Source organism: Rhineura floridana, chromosome 1, assembly GCF_030035675.1.
Source record: "Rhineura floridana isolate rRhiFlo1 chromosome 1, rRhiFlo1.hap2, whole genome shotgun sequence".
NCBI lineage: Eukaryota > Metazoa > Chordata > Lepidosauria > Squamata > Rhineuridae > Rhineura > Rhineura floridana.
The window spans coordinates 29,939,775-29,955,029 of record NC_084480.1 but is presented as its reverse complement, the minus strand read 5'-3'; positions in this window follow the sequence as shown (position 1 = coordinate 29,955,029).

Below are 15,255 nucleotides of genomic sequence, written 5' to 3'. Positions count from 1 at the left end.
GCTGATTGTCTCATAGGATGCTGGAGACATTGGGACCCTGCTCCAAAACCAGTAAGGTGTAAGACCCGCCAAGACTCTGGACAACTACACCCCTGGCTAGTACTCTCATGTGTTAATGTCAGTAGACAGCATTAAAATTTAGCATATTGTTTATGCAGAGCCAGTGTGGTGTAGTGGTTAAGGTGTTGGACTATGACCTGGGAGACCAGGGTTCTAATCCCCATAGCCATGAAGCTCACTGGGTGACCTTGAGCCAGTCACTGCCTCTCAGCCTCATGAAAACCCTATTCATAGGGTTGCCATAAGTTGGAATCAACTTGAAAGCAGTACATTTACATTTTATGCTGATACAGGTCCTCTTCACATGCAGACTCAGTAAACTTCTCCATATTTGTGTGCGTTGGGAACCACATAAGTGGATCCAGTTGTGCTGGGCATTTCCACTTGGTTGGCACCAACCAAGAGAGGGAGTGCTGATAGGTTGGGAAAGACCCAACCAATCAGCCCCTCCAACATGGATTCAATAATTAAATACATGCTCCTGAGCAGCCTGTGATTGTTTAATGGAAAGTAGCAATTTCCAGTGCACTGGTTGCGTGTATAGGGCACAGTTGTGATAGTGAACTAAGGCAGGAGGATCCTAGGCAAGGCAAAGTGACAAATCCATCAGCTGCAGGAGTAAATTTGGATTAATAATTGGATAGGAAATTAACTTAATGTCCATCTGTCCACTGATGGGCCACCTTCTAGCCCACAGAAATTCCACAGCTCAAAAGCACTGTATCTCTCTGTCCCATTCTAAACATGAGAACATCTTGCCAACAGGAGCGTCCATTAACAAGCATCACCTCTTGAGCTCCTCTCCCACTCCTGTCTGCTGCAGGTCTTACGTCCTCCCTGATGCCCGCACATTTAAAAAAGTAATCATTATGGTACTATTAAAAATAATCATCATGGCACAATTGTATCCTTTATGCTTTTGTACAGTACTATGTAAGTAATGTAGCAGTCTTGTTTATCAGTATCCTGGGTTTAAAAAACGTTTTTAAAAACTCACAAAAAATAGGGTGGATCCTAAAAATACACATCACAGGTGTCAACAGCCAGGGAAAAGAGGTGTCTTCAACATTCATTGAAAACTGCATAGTGAAGTTGCCAGACACACCTCTGTGGGGAGGAAGTTCCACAACCTAGGGGCCGCCACAGAGAATGTCCTGTCCCAGGCCACTACCACCTAAGCTTCTGAGGATGGTGAACCTACCCAAAGGGCCCTCTCTGCTCATTTACACACCCAAGAGGGTCTGTAGGGGATGAGGCTGTCTTTCACATATTTGTGGCTTTAACCACTAATGTGAACTGATGGAGAAATGGTTATTTTCTCCTGTGGTATCTTTGCTGGGGGTCCTTTAAGTAAATTGAAGACACAGGTTTAAAGCAAAAAGGTAGGCCTTTATTAAAAAAAACACAAGCATATGCAAGGTCAGTCCCCCATAAACCTAGGAGGGACTGCAAAGAAATACAGTCTGAACAGATCCTTTATACCTTATTGAATACACATGTGACATTAGTTTTACCAATCCCCTAAGTTCTTTGTAATAGTTCTTCCCTCTTGAAATATTTCCAGCCAACCAGATAACTTTATTAAAATGAATACTTGTATATTCATACCTCCCATCTCTATTGTGTTCATTGATGTCAACCTGTCGCCTTTTTCAGATCTGGTACCAGAATTTGAATTGGGCTCCAAAATGAACTAGCAAGCAATGCAGCTGTTTTAAAACAGGGGTAAAATGAGTTCTAAACCGCTCTGTCCCGTTTGCTTCTCCAAAAAAAATCCCATAAAAATTTACTTAAGGAGAAAAAGAACTCTTTCTTTGCAAACAGCTGGCGTGAACTGGGATTGGCTGTTCTTCAAAAAAATGACCCAGAGTTCTGGAGACTGGTACAAAGTGGCATGACTCGCAACCCTATTGCCTTAGGTTCCCCAATCCCCTCGGCTTCTTGGGTCGCTCACTTCCGTAAAATTTTTGAAAAACAAGATAGTCTCAATTTACCCACTGATCATTCTCCCCTTCCAGTTTGGCCACCTGTTAGCTGCGCGGAAGTTAAAGAACTAATATCCACGCTCCGCCCTGGCAAAGTCTCTGGAGAGGACTTGTTACCCCCAGAATTATTTTTGGCTGATCCCGATTGGTGGAGTCCAATCCTGGCTGCATTATTTTCCAAAATAAATACCACAGGCATTACCCCTTCGGGGAGGGGCACCAGTATTGTGGTGCCTATTCATAAGAAAGGTGACCCTGCTAATCCATCAAACTATAGACCAATCAGTTTGTTAGATGTAACATCCAAATTATACGGTCATTTTCTGTTGAATAAATTAACAGATTGGGATACAAATCACTCCCTAATCCACGCCGAACAAGCTGGTTTTAGGAAAGGCAGAAATACCCTTGACCATGCCTTTGTTTTACTGCATCTTATAAACAAAGTTAAAACCAGGACTTATAAATCCCTTTACTTGGCTTTTATAGATTTTTCATCGGCCTTTGACTTAATTGACAGAGACCTCCTGCGGCAGAAACTATCTCTCGCAAATATAGATACGAGGTTATTGCATCAGATTCAATCTCTTCACCAAGGAAATAAGTTGAGGGTCCGCCTTGGTAACAATGGTGCACTCTCTCATGAAATTCCAGTCGGCCGGGGCGTTAAACAGGGATGCATTTTGGCCCCATTCCTGTTTAACTTTTTTATCAACGACCTAGTCCCCAAAATGGCCGCTCCCAATTTTTCCCCCCTTCAGTGGATAATAGAAAGATAGCATCTCTGCTTTACGCGGATGATTTGGTATTGCTGTCTCTAAATAAAGTCGGATTGAGGAGAATGCTCTTCCGGTTGGAACAATATTGTGAGGCCTGCCATCTACAAGTAAATTATGCTAAAACTAAAATAATGGTCTGTGGGAGGTATAGTAGGACGAAATCCATCTGGTCCCTGAACGGCCATCAATTAGAACAAGTTAATACCTTTAAATATCTAGGTATTTGTATTAACAATAATCTTTCCTGGACCCCGCAATTTGAAATGGCTAAGCTGACAACATTAAGATCAAATGGCCAATTGAAGAATTTTTTTTATTCTCGTGGCGGTCAACTTTTAGGTCCAATGTTAAAAATCTATACAGCTAAACTCCTCCCAAAAATCTTATATGGCATAGAGCTTTGGGGACAGTCGATGAAAAATCGGCTTGAAGTCCTTCAAAATCAACTCATGAAGCAAATCTTGGGTCTTCCCAGAAATACCCCCTCAGCCCATTTAAGGGCAGAATTGGGCCTTCCGTCCATGGCTGCCAGGACTGATCTGGCTCTCCTAAGATTTTGGAAAAGATTCAGATCTTTGGATGATTCCTCCCTTATAAAACTTTGCTGGAACGATCCCCAGGGAACACATGAATGGGAGAGAAAAAATATGGAGTTATTAGCACTTTATGATCTCACCTTAGCTAAATTTTCAAGCTTTACATCCTCCGATCTTCAAAACTGGATCTTTGACCAAGATGCATATCAGGATAGAGCCTCAATCGTGTCAGCCACTTATTCTTGGTGGTTCCCCCAAATAAAACACAGTCATGTTTCTCCACATTACTTCACTACCTTGACCCGTGCACCTTTACGTAAAGGTTTTATGGAGCTGAGGTTCCAAGCCATGCCTTCTGCTGTCTTGGAAGGACGATACAAGGGAGTTCCATTTCCAAATCGCTTTTGTATCTTTGGATGTAAGGTCCCTGAGGACCTAGTCCATTATATGTTACTGTGCCCTCTTTATTCCCATCCTAGAGAAAAGTTTTTGTTTCCCCTCCCTTGTTACGCCAGTGGTCTTTCCTCAAATGAATTGATAATCGCTCTTTTATCGGATAGTAATAACCAAATCACTATTGCGGTGGCAAACTTTGCTTTTGCCGCCAGAAAGATTAGAGAAAGATATGTTATTTCGCAGTGTAAATAAATTGTTGCTCTATATATCCTTCTTAAATGTACTTTTAGAACAAATGTTTTACTGTATCGTTATACTGTTTTATGTTGCAACGGCCTATGGCCATAAGCAAATAAAGATTTGTTGTTTGTTGTTGTTGAGTTCTAAAGGGAATCCCAGCCAGTAATCTGGATGCTGCATTTTGGACCAGTAGTAACACTATCCATGATGTATACTTGTGAAGCTTTATATGTACATAAAAAATGGAAAGTGTTACTGTGGCAAGCACATGTGTCCTAGGGTTGCCAGGTCCATGGCCTGAGACTGATCCTGTATCTTTAGGAGAAGAGAAGGTCAGCCAAGCGCAGGTGTTCTTGCAACCCTGTAATGGGAAAAACCACAAGGTGGAATTCTTTCTCCCCCCCTCCACAACTTTTAAAGATACAGAAGACCTCTTGGAGGCCTGGCCTCGCAACCAAGAGGTCTTCTGTATCTTTAAAAGTTGGGCAGGGGGAAGGGAGAATTCCACCTTGTGGTTTTTCTCATTACAGAGTTGCAAGAACACCTGCACTTGGCTGACTTTCTCTTCTCCTAAAGATACAGGATCAGTCTCAGGCCAAGAACCTGGCAACCCTGGATATCCATGCACTTGCCAGGAAGCAATGCCCATTGAGTGAATACTTGCTGGCTAAATGATTTGCTTTGCCCTAAACCAGGGGAGGATCACCCTCCGGCACTCCACACTCTAGCATGCACATATACCCAGGACATACAGACACGCCCCAGTTGATTCCTGCAGATCAGCTGATCAATCTGATGACTGGGGAGGAGGCCATTTGTAGCTCTATCAGGGTGCTTGGCTCTGTGCACCCCAACACTATATCTTCTTTGTTATTTTTGCTGCCACTATGAAAAATATGATTTTACATCAGGCATTCAAACTGGGTGTTAGCACCCCTACCTTGAAAAGTAGGACAGAAATAAATTGGGTATAATATTGTTAAAAAGTGTGTATGCTTTCCATGGAAACTTTCAGCAGCAACAAAAGCCACCTCCCTTTCCCCTTTTTTTTGGGGGGGTGCTCTAAAAGGGAACAAAAGGGTTTTCCCAGTCAGAGTGAGGGCAAATCTGATTGGCTAGATAGCCAATGATCACAATGTGATCCTTAATTGGCTGGGATAATTTTATTAACTATTTCCAGGGAGAAGTCTCGGCTGGTGTGTGTGTGGGGGGGGGGGCATGGGAAACTGTAACGAAACACCAGTACAGAACAGAAACAATATCAGCAAAGGGAATGGGGGTGGGGTGGGGGAGAGTCAATACTTGCAATTAAGTGTTAGGAACCACTTTGGTCTTCCCCAAAATATTACTTTTGGCTCCCGTATTCATTTGAGCAATTTCTTATCTCACTGTTTTCACTTTATTTATTCTTTCATTCAATTTAGAAAGGTTTATTTAGAATAATAAAAAAATTAAGGGGTTTATGTAACAGTATAAAATATTCAATATTCAGTTTACACAACAGTATAAAAAATTCATTGAAAAAACAGCAGCAACCACAGATGGCTGACAAAAATGAACCTTCAGTGTAGCCTTAACATTTTTGTTCAACAAACCCTGAAGTGGTAATCCATCCTATTGGCCTTAAGTCTTTTGCTTGTCTCAGTCCTGGTTTCGCATGTGGTATAAAACATCAACCCATGCCGGACTCCAACTCCCATCAGCCCCAGTGAGGATGACCAGATAGGACAGATCTGTTTAGTTTAGACACTTTGAGCTAGAGACTTTTAGTTTACAGATCTGGTTTAGGCTGCTTTCACACATGGGGCTGACTGCGTTAGTTTAGTTAAAAAAATAGTTTAGTTTAAAAAGTAGCGCTTCTGACCCAATTTATAAAATCCCTTTCACACTGCAGTACCTGTTGCATTAAGAAACAGCAGTTTTTTCAGCCGATATACCAGCATTTTGCGCAACTGTCTTTCATACTGCTTGTTTTTGGCCCTCACCCATTACTGTTCCCCACTGTGTAGGAGGTCTAAGATCTCGTCCTGTCATCATGCAAGCCCTCTCTCTTTAGGATCTGACTTTTAAAATTATTTCAGTTGTATCGACACAGGGGTGTGTGGGGGAAATGCTGTTGCTTTCTGCACCGATGCCAGAATACTGTTACAATTTTTGTCAGGCAAAAAAACACCTGTGCGACTAAAGGGAGGGAATGCACTGCATGCTGGGATGCCTGTCACATGAAAACCTGCAGCTAGCAAAAAACTCCAGCGATTTTCCAGGTTCCCAGCCTTGCTAACAGATTATTTCTGATATCATTTATCATGGAAATATGTGCTAAACTTGCACTACATTCCACTAGAATTCCAGAGCTAGCTTGTACGTCACATGAAAGATCAAATATAATGTGCAAATTACCAGGTAAGAAATCGTCAGATTAATGGAATAAAGTGCAGTGTGAAAGCAGCCTTAGAGAAAAGGCGAGTAAGAGGTCACATGACTGACGCATATGACTTGCATGGTGTGAAAAAAGTGGATAGAGAAAACTTTTTCTCCCTCTCTCATAACACTAAAATTTGTGGACATCCAATGAAGCTGAATGTTGGAAGATTCAGGACAGACAAAGGAAAGCACTTCACACAGCACATAATGGAACTATGGAATTCACTCCTGTGAGAGGCAGTGATGGCCACCAGCTTGGATGGATTTAAAAGATTAGCCAAATTCATGGATATAAGCTATCAATGGCTATTGCTGCCTCCATAGTTGCTGGACACCGCAGGAGGGGAGAGTGTTCTTGTGCTCAGGTTCTGCTTGTGGGCCTCCCATGACCATCTGGTTGGCCACTGTGAGGATGCTGGAGTAGATGGACCACTGGCCTGATCCAGCAGGCTCTTCTTATATTCTCATGGGAGTTGGGAGTCCAACAACAATCTGGAGGGCCCCATCCCTGATCTAGTTCCTGGAGACCAAGAAGCTTTCCCCTCACTCTTTTCTATCTCCCTTCTTTGAATTGCCCTCTCATCATTCCCCTCTTTGCACCAAAGCTCCCTGGCCAACCTGCTGGCTTCCATCTTGTTTGGCAGCTGGTTAGTGTGTCATAGGGGTAGCAGAGGTCAGCCTATTAGGGGAAATGAGGAAATGCCCCACAAACCACAGTCTGCCATCAGCCAGCCTCCAACTGCCTACCTTACTTCAATCCAGTCCAGGGGTTGGCCCTGGATGTCAGCTTAGAACATAAGAACAGCCTGCTAGATCAGGCCAGTGGCCCATCTAGTCCAGCATCCTGTTCTCACAAGGGCCAACCAGATGCCCATGGGAAGCCTGCAAGCAGGACCTGAGTGCAAGAGCACACTCTCCTTCTGCAGCTTCGGGCAACTGGTTTTCAGAAGCTTCCTCCTCCTCCTCCGTCTAAGTGTTGCCCTTGTAGAGGTCAGCTGGGAAGAGGATGGGGGCAAAACTAGAATTAGTTGGCTCTGCTTGTCATTGGTTATGACTCCAGCTATACGGGCCTCTCTGCCTTCTGCCCTACCAGTCCCAAGAGGCACCAGCCACCACTGCCTAGGAACATCAGTTCTAGGTACCCCAGTTGTGGCTAAGCATCTCTGAAAAAGCAGGGGGTGGCTAGCATCCAAAAGAGAAACCAAAAAAGGGGTCAAAGACCAAGATGCTGGAAAATAGGAACTTTTATTATAGATAAAACCCAACGCGTTTCAGCCTATTATCTGCAGGCTTTCATCAGGGGATGATGGCTTATAAGATTATAAGACCAGCAAATCGCTTTCTGTACTGTGGTGGGCAGATGTCATTGGCCTGAGCTGCTCAGTTCCACAGTGTGAATTCAGTTCTTTAGCAATTACTTTGCGGATTATGTTTTCACCACAGCAGGAACAGAGTTGGATCCCCTGTGATCTCTCACCTACAGACAGTTCCATTTTCACCTCTGTGTGGCACAAAGCACTTGTACTGTAACTACATTCCTAGTAATCTCATGCTAATAATGGGAAAGCTACCCATAGTGGAAATAGGAACCTCTCTCTCTCTCTCAGCATAGGAATCCATAGTCAGAAGAACTAAACAGATGCCAGAAAACCAGCCTGCAATCCTGAGGAAGGGCTCCATTTACCTTCTTCCTAAGGAAAGAACTCCCACAGACATGAAAGGAATCGTGGCAGATTTCAAATTTAGCAACATTTCAGAATCGGAATGCTTGGGGTTTGAGAGTTTACAAATTGTGCATTTCAAATTCATCTCCTGCCCCATTCAACTGAGAGTTTTTTTGTTTTAAGCCTCAAGTCCTACAAAATGCAGTATTTCTAGTTGTTTTTCAGCCCTCAAGTGATATAAGTGATAACATTTTTCCGCATTGTGTTATCTTTTGCATTGAATGAGTGGTGTGGAATAATGTAATAATGCAATTAATTACATAAAATTTCACCACAGTGGACAGCAAGCCAAATAACATCGTTTTTGGAGATGGCGAATTGCAGCAGTATGGAAACAGTGCTGCATGCAACAAATATGGATGAGAATGGAAATTGATCCTTTCTTGCATGCCTATCTGACACTGTACCCAATTATGCACGCCCCTATACAAAAGACAGTTGTGCACATTTTCAAATGTGAAGGGTGTGGGCACATAGAATTAGAGATCTGCTTCTTTAACTATTTAGGCATTAGGCCACTATTTCCAATGTTTTTTCCTCTCTTAAAAAGAACATACCCAAGATTTTACATTCTCATCCTTTCATATTTGAAGGTATAACATTAAAGTATATTGTGCTTGTATATGCAGGCCCTGGAATAAAATGAATCAGCTGTAGAGTTCCTTCTACTAATGGCAATAACCTCAAAACCACCTGTTATTATCTGCATTTTGAGAACATGCATTTTTTTCTCCTTTAAGAATCTTCTATAAAATCTTATGTTGTTTTCTTCAAAAGAGAAAGTAAGAAATATTTTTATGTATTGCTGATTTACAGGGTTCCTCTGTTTAAAAATGTTCGGTAAAAAGGAACTCCTTCCTTGGAGCAGATTATGTTCATCCCTGTGTAACGCAGGGGACATCTGGTGGCCGGTCAGGAGATTCATGATGTAATCCTACACTTTTGTGCAAGTAAAGCCATTGAACTTAATAGAACATACTTGTAATGTTCATATCATTTGTAATAAACGTACATAGGATTACACTGTCATAGGCTCACCGTACAATATCCCAATTCATTCGTTTTTTAAGATCTTCTGTACTATAAAGGGGAAAAGGATAGAGTGTAGCTGAACATTATTAGAGTGTTGGACTAGGACCTGGGAGACCAGGGTTTGAATCCCCACACAGCCATGGAGCTCCCCGGGTGACCTTGGGCCAGTCACTGCCTCTCAGCCTCAGAGGAAGATAATGGTAAACCCCCTCTGAATACTGCTTACCACGAAAACCCTATTCATAGGGTCGCCATAAGTTGGGATCAACTTGAAGGCAGTCCATTTCCATTTTTTAAAATATTATTCTTTATTTGGAAGCAGACTTTAGGCCAGTGAAGATATACTAGTATTTGTTTATGTTTGTTTATTAATAATCTGTATATAGCCATAGGCTGTTACAAAAGCAATACAAATATATATGCATAAAACCATAAAAAATAACTTAGGAATGAGATAGAACAAAGTTTAAAACATTATTTACATCAGCAATTTTCGACATGACTGGCTCTAAGCTTCTTTGCTGCCAAAGCAAAGTTAGCAGTGGAAATTATTATATGTGGTTGAACAGAAGATAATAAAAAAACCACTATTTGGAACCTGCTGAGATCTTTTTTCTTATGAAGCACAGGATGTAAGAATTTTGCTCTCGGGAGACAGTACAATGGACAATCTAACATGTAATGAATCAGATCTTCGGGAACCTTACAACCCATTACACATACTCGCTCGGCAAAAGGAATACCCAAATATCGACCTTGTAAACACACAGAGGGCATAACCTGAAATCGCAATTCTGTATAGGCTCTACGATATACTAGTATAGACACCGGATCCCAGTTAACACTCTTGCCGTTAGCTTGCACCAACTGAAGTTTCCGAACCATTTTTAAAAGGCAGCCTCCTTGTATTATTATTTCCATTTATAGACCGCTTACTATCTAAAAGATCTCAAAGTGGTTTACAATAGAATACACAAGGTACTATTAAAAACATATCAAATTAATTTACAAAGCAAAATACATAAACAATATGCATATCCATATCCACAGTATAAAAGTTAGAATTCACAAAGGGAAGCCTGTAAGCCGCCTTCCCTGCTCTATGAAAGTGTCAGAAGACTGAAATATTGTACAGTGGTTTGCAGTCAATCAGATGTGAGGTTAGGCAAAGCCCTCTTCAAGCAGTTAAATTCATGGAGGATAAGGTCATGTTCTACATGTACTGTCAGAGGCACTATGCCTCTGAATGCCACTTGCAGGGAATCATAAGCAGGGAGAGCGCTGCTGCGCTCAGGCCCTGCTTGCAGGCTTCTGTAGTCTAAGCTGCCCTAAAAAAAGCTTTTGAACAATGTGCTATTTATGTTTATATATTGATTTATTAAATATATCCCGCCCTAGGACTAGGGAGGGCAGCTGTGAGAGAACTAGAAAAGGTCCTCAGATGCAAAGATGTATCACTGAACACTAAAGTCAGGATCATTCAAACCATGGTATTTCCGATGGATGTGAAAGTTGGACAGCGAAAAAAGCGGATAAGAGAAAAATCCACTCATTTGAAATGTGGTGTTGGAGAGCTTTGCGGATACCATGGACTGTGAAAAAGACAAATAATTGGGTGTTAGAACAAATTAAACCAGAACTACCATTAGAAGCTAAAATGATGAAACTGAGGTTATCATACTGGACACATAATGAGAAGACATGATTCACTAGACCATTATGCTGGGAAAAACAGAAGGGAGTAGAAAAAGAGGAAGGCCAAACAAGAGATGGATTGATTCCATAAAGGAAGCCACAGACCTGGACTTACAAGATCTGGACAGGGTGGCTCACGACAAATGCTGTTGGAGATCTCCAATTCATAGGGTCGCCATAAGTCTAAGTCGACTTGAAGGCACACAACAACAACCACCACCACCTTTCTCCCAGGGGTGCAAACAAGAGATAAAACACTAAAAGCATCTTAAAAAACAATTCCAACACAGATGCAGACTAGGATAAAGTCTCTGCTTAAAAGGCTCATTGAAAGAGGAAGGTTTTCAAAAAGGCAAGAGAGACAGCGCCTGTCTAATATTTAAGGGGAGGGAATTCCAAAGGGTAGGTGCCACTAAACTAAAAGTCCGCTTCCCATGTTGTGTGGAATGGACCTCCTGAGTTGGTATCTGCAGGAGGCCCTCACCTGTGTAGTGTAGAGTGTAGTGATCTGCTGGGTATATAAGGGGTAAAACGGTCTTTCAGGTATCCTGGTCCCAAGCTGCATAGGGCTTTATGCACCAAAACCAGCACCTTGAACTTAGTCCAGCATAAATAATGAATACCTACCAAAAAAATCCAACGAACAAAACAATCAACTTTTCTCTTCTATCTGAAACAAGCCCACCCGATGTGGTGCCCCTCAGCCATTGTGGACTACAACTCCCATCGTCCCTGACCATTGGCAATGCTTGCTGGGGCTGATGAGAGTTGGAGTCCCAAAGCTCTGGAAGGCCCCATGTTGGCTGTGCCCGACCAGAAGGCTCTGTCTGTATGCCTCTCCTTTAAGTCAGGATAGGCCTAATTCAGTGACTTACATGGACAGGGACAGTTTTTGCACACACCATACTCCTGCCTGCAGTGCTTGTGTCACACAGGATTTTAGGTGTGTGGTGGGGCAAAAGAACACCTGTTAAAGAGAGAGAAAAAAGTGTGAACCAGCAACCAATGTGTTTCCACGCCATGTTGCATAATACTTGTGCTGGAAGGACACTCGCCCATTCATCCACCACGCAAATCTTGTTAACACCCAGCCAAAAATATGTGAACTGGCAGCTGGTCTCACTTTAGCCGGATGTTTTTGAAAAAACAGGATTCCATTACTGATATTTTTGCTGCTTTGGGTGCTGTCTTTTTTGTTTTAACTCGTATTTTTAATGTGTTGCTATTGGCGAGGGCTGCTTCCATATGTAGTGAGGAAATGGGCTGCAGACAAAAGAAATTTTGGTATTGATTAACATGATTTAAAACAGCATTTGCTTTAACACACAGTTCCCTCAACTTGAGAGCAGTGTGGCGTAGAGTGTTGGACCATGACCTGGGAGACCAGGGTTCGAATCCCCACACAGCCATGAAGCTCACTGGGTGACCTTGGGCCAGTCACTGCCTCTCAGCCTCAGAGGGAGGCAATGGTAAACCACCTCTGCATACCGCTTACCATGAAAACCCTATTCATAGGGTCACCATAAGTCGGAATCGACTTGAAGGCAGTCTTTATTTATTTTAAAAACTTACAGTCATAGACCCATAATACAGAAGGAAAGTCCAAAATAAAACAACACTTTTGGTACAATTATGATTTTTGAGTTTGTCTGTTCCTGACCGATTGAGCTATGAAAAGAAACTTTGCAACATGCTCTGTTATGAGTTTATCTTTATCTAACAAAAGGTGCCGAGCTATCCATTTTGAGGATCTTTCAGAAGAATTTATAATAAGTGGAACGATAAGTTTAGTCCTGGCGTCACTATATAGTTCACATTCAAGGAGTACATGTTCAACAGTTTCTGGGAGGTTAGAATTACATATACAAAAACGAGACTCTATAGGAATGCCTTGAAAACGGCCCGTTAAATAAAGGGAGGGTAAGCAATTAAACCTTGCTCGGGAAAACAAGAATCTATAATGAGGGAACGCTAATTCTTCCAAATATGAGGCTTGGGATGGAAAACAAAAAGTTAAATCCAGGAAAAGAGGGGAAGAAGTAGTTTTGGCCTTTGATAATGAATATTGTCGATCTAAGTCTGCTATTCTTTGAGTAATAATAGAATTGGCTTTCATAAAATCCCATGAGGACAATAGATCGTGCGACAGTCCTAGGCGGTTTAGCTTTTCATTAAAATTTTGGACCAAGAGCATTTGAAAGGATCCTCCCATATTAGATTCAGGAATCCCAGGGAGGGACCAAAATAAGCCATTTTGGTCCAAAATTTAAATGCTTGTGACCAGGCTATACATTCCACCGAATTTATACCCACTTCAAGGCGGAGTCCAGCTGGAGAGACACATCTAGGCAGACCAAATATAGCCCACAAGTACCCTGAAAGAACCACTTCAATTTTCCCATTAAAGTTTGTTATCCAGATTGGAATGCCGTACAATAGTTGAGGTAATATTTTGAGTTTGAAAATTTTCATAGCGGCAGGAATATATCGCCCTCCCTTTGTATAAAAAAATCTGATAGAGGCTTTGGAGGTGTTTTGTGCTGCGTTAATTGCGGACTTAATATGAGTTGACCAGGAGAGGGAAGAACAAAATATAACTCCTAAATATTTAAATTTTTTAACCTGGTCAATCGTTTGACCTTTTATTAACCAACGTTTCTTTGGATGTTTATTTGGGAAGACCATTATTTTTGACTTATTATAATTAATAGAGAGAGAATTTTCATTACAATAGGTCATGAAGATGTTAATAAGTCGCTTGAGTCCAATTTCCGAAAAGGACATTAGGACCGTGTCATCCGCATAGAGCACAAGTGGGCAACTCACTTCTGCTATTTTGGGTGAGTGAAGATTTTTGGCAGTGCATTTAGAGCTCAGATCATTAAGGAAAAGGTTGAAAAGAGCAGGGGCTAGGACACAGCCTTGATGGACTCCAATATTAGTTGGTATGGGGTTTGACAAGCTTTCGCTTGACCCAGAATGCACCCTAAGAGAGGTACCATGATAGAGTCGGCTAATTAAGAATAGAAGGCGCTTATCAATTGTGGTTTTATTTAATTTAGCCCAAAGTAGTTCTCTTGGAATGGAATCAAAAGCTGTTTTGAGGTCCATGAAAGCGACAAAGAGACCTCTCTTAAAGCCGCTAGAATATTTTTCGGCTAAATATCTTAAAACTAAACAGTGATCGTTAGTAGATCTGTTTTTGCAAAAACCTGCCTGTTCCTGTCCTAAAATTTGTTCTAACCAGGATTGTAGTCTATTATTTAGAAGACTCGCATAGGTCTTACCCACTACAGAAAGAAGGCTAATAGGCTATAGTTTGTTGGATCTGTTCTGTCACCTTTTTTATAAATCGGAATAATGGTTGCCTCAAGCCAGGATGTAGGGGTAATTCCCGTCAAGTTTATCTTGGTAAAAAGAGATGTGAGAAGAGGCGCCCACCATGGAATGTTAGATTTTAACATTTCCGATATAATCTCATCAGTCCCTGGGGCTTTACCTCTTTTGAGCTTTCTAATCAAGAGGACAACCTCCGCTTGTTCAATCGAGGCCAAACAGGTAACGTGTTAAGGTTGAACAGTGGCAAGGACCTGTGTGAATTTCCATTAATTGTTGCAAAATGAGTGGAAAAATGTTGTTCCCAGATCTCAGAGGAAATAGGGCATTTTAAGGGAGCTGTAGATCCCAGGGCATTGGTAACTATTGCCCAGAAGAGTTTGGAATAATTGATTTGAGAGGCCTTTATCAGGGACTTCCAATTTTCCTGCAACGCTACAGTTTTCTTGTAAGCTATTAGTTTTTTGTAATCTTTTTTAACTGTATAAAAATCAGGAGGGAGAAAACTTGCCCCAGATTTCCTATAATTGTTATAAGATTTTCTTAATTTCTGCTTTAGATCAATGCATTCCTTGTCAAACCATTTAGGATATGTCGATTTTTCTGAACGGCAAGGACGGAAGGGTGATTTTAGGAATTTCACTAGGTCAGAAGTTAATGCAAAGTATTCCAATATAGACTCCGTAATTGAGTTTGAATCGATTATGCTTGTCCTGTACTTAAGGGCCTTTTGAGAAGTTAAGAAATTTTCCAATTTTAGAGAAGTACGTTCATTCCAATGAACCCTCCTGCATTGGATATCAGTTTTGGCCATATCATGTGCAGATTTTAGAGAGAGGCGGGAAATTTTGCAGTTGGGCAAACTGAATAGTAGAGGAAGGTGATCACTTGAAGGCAGTCCATTTCCATTTCCCTCAACTTGCTGGCTACTTACCCAATATGACACTAAGGCTGTAGACTACATCTGTAAGCCAGAGGACAATGACGCATCTGTATATCTTGTGTACTGGCTGCTTAGCATTCTTGGAAAAAGGTTTTCCCTGGCACA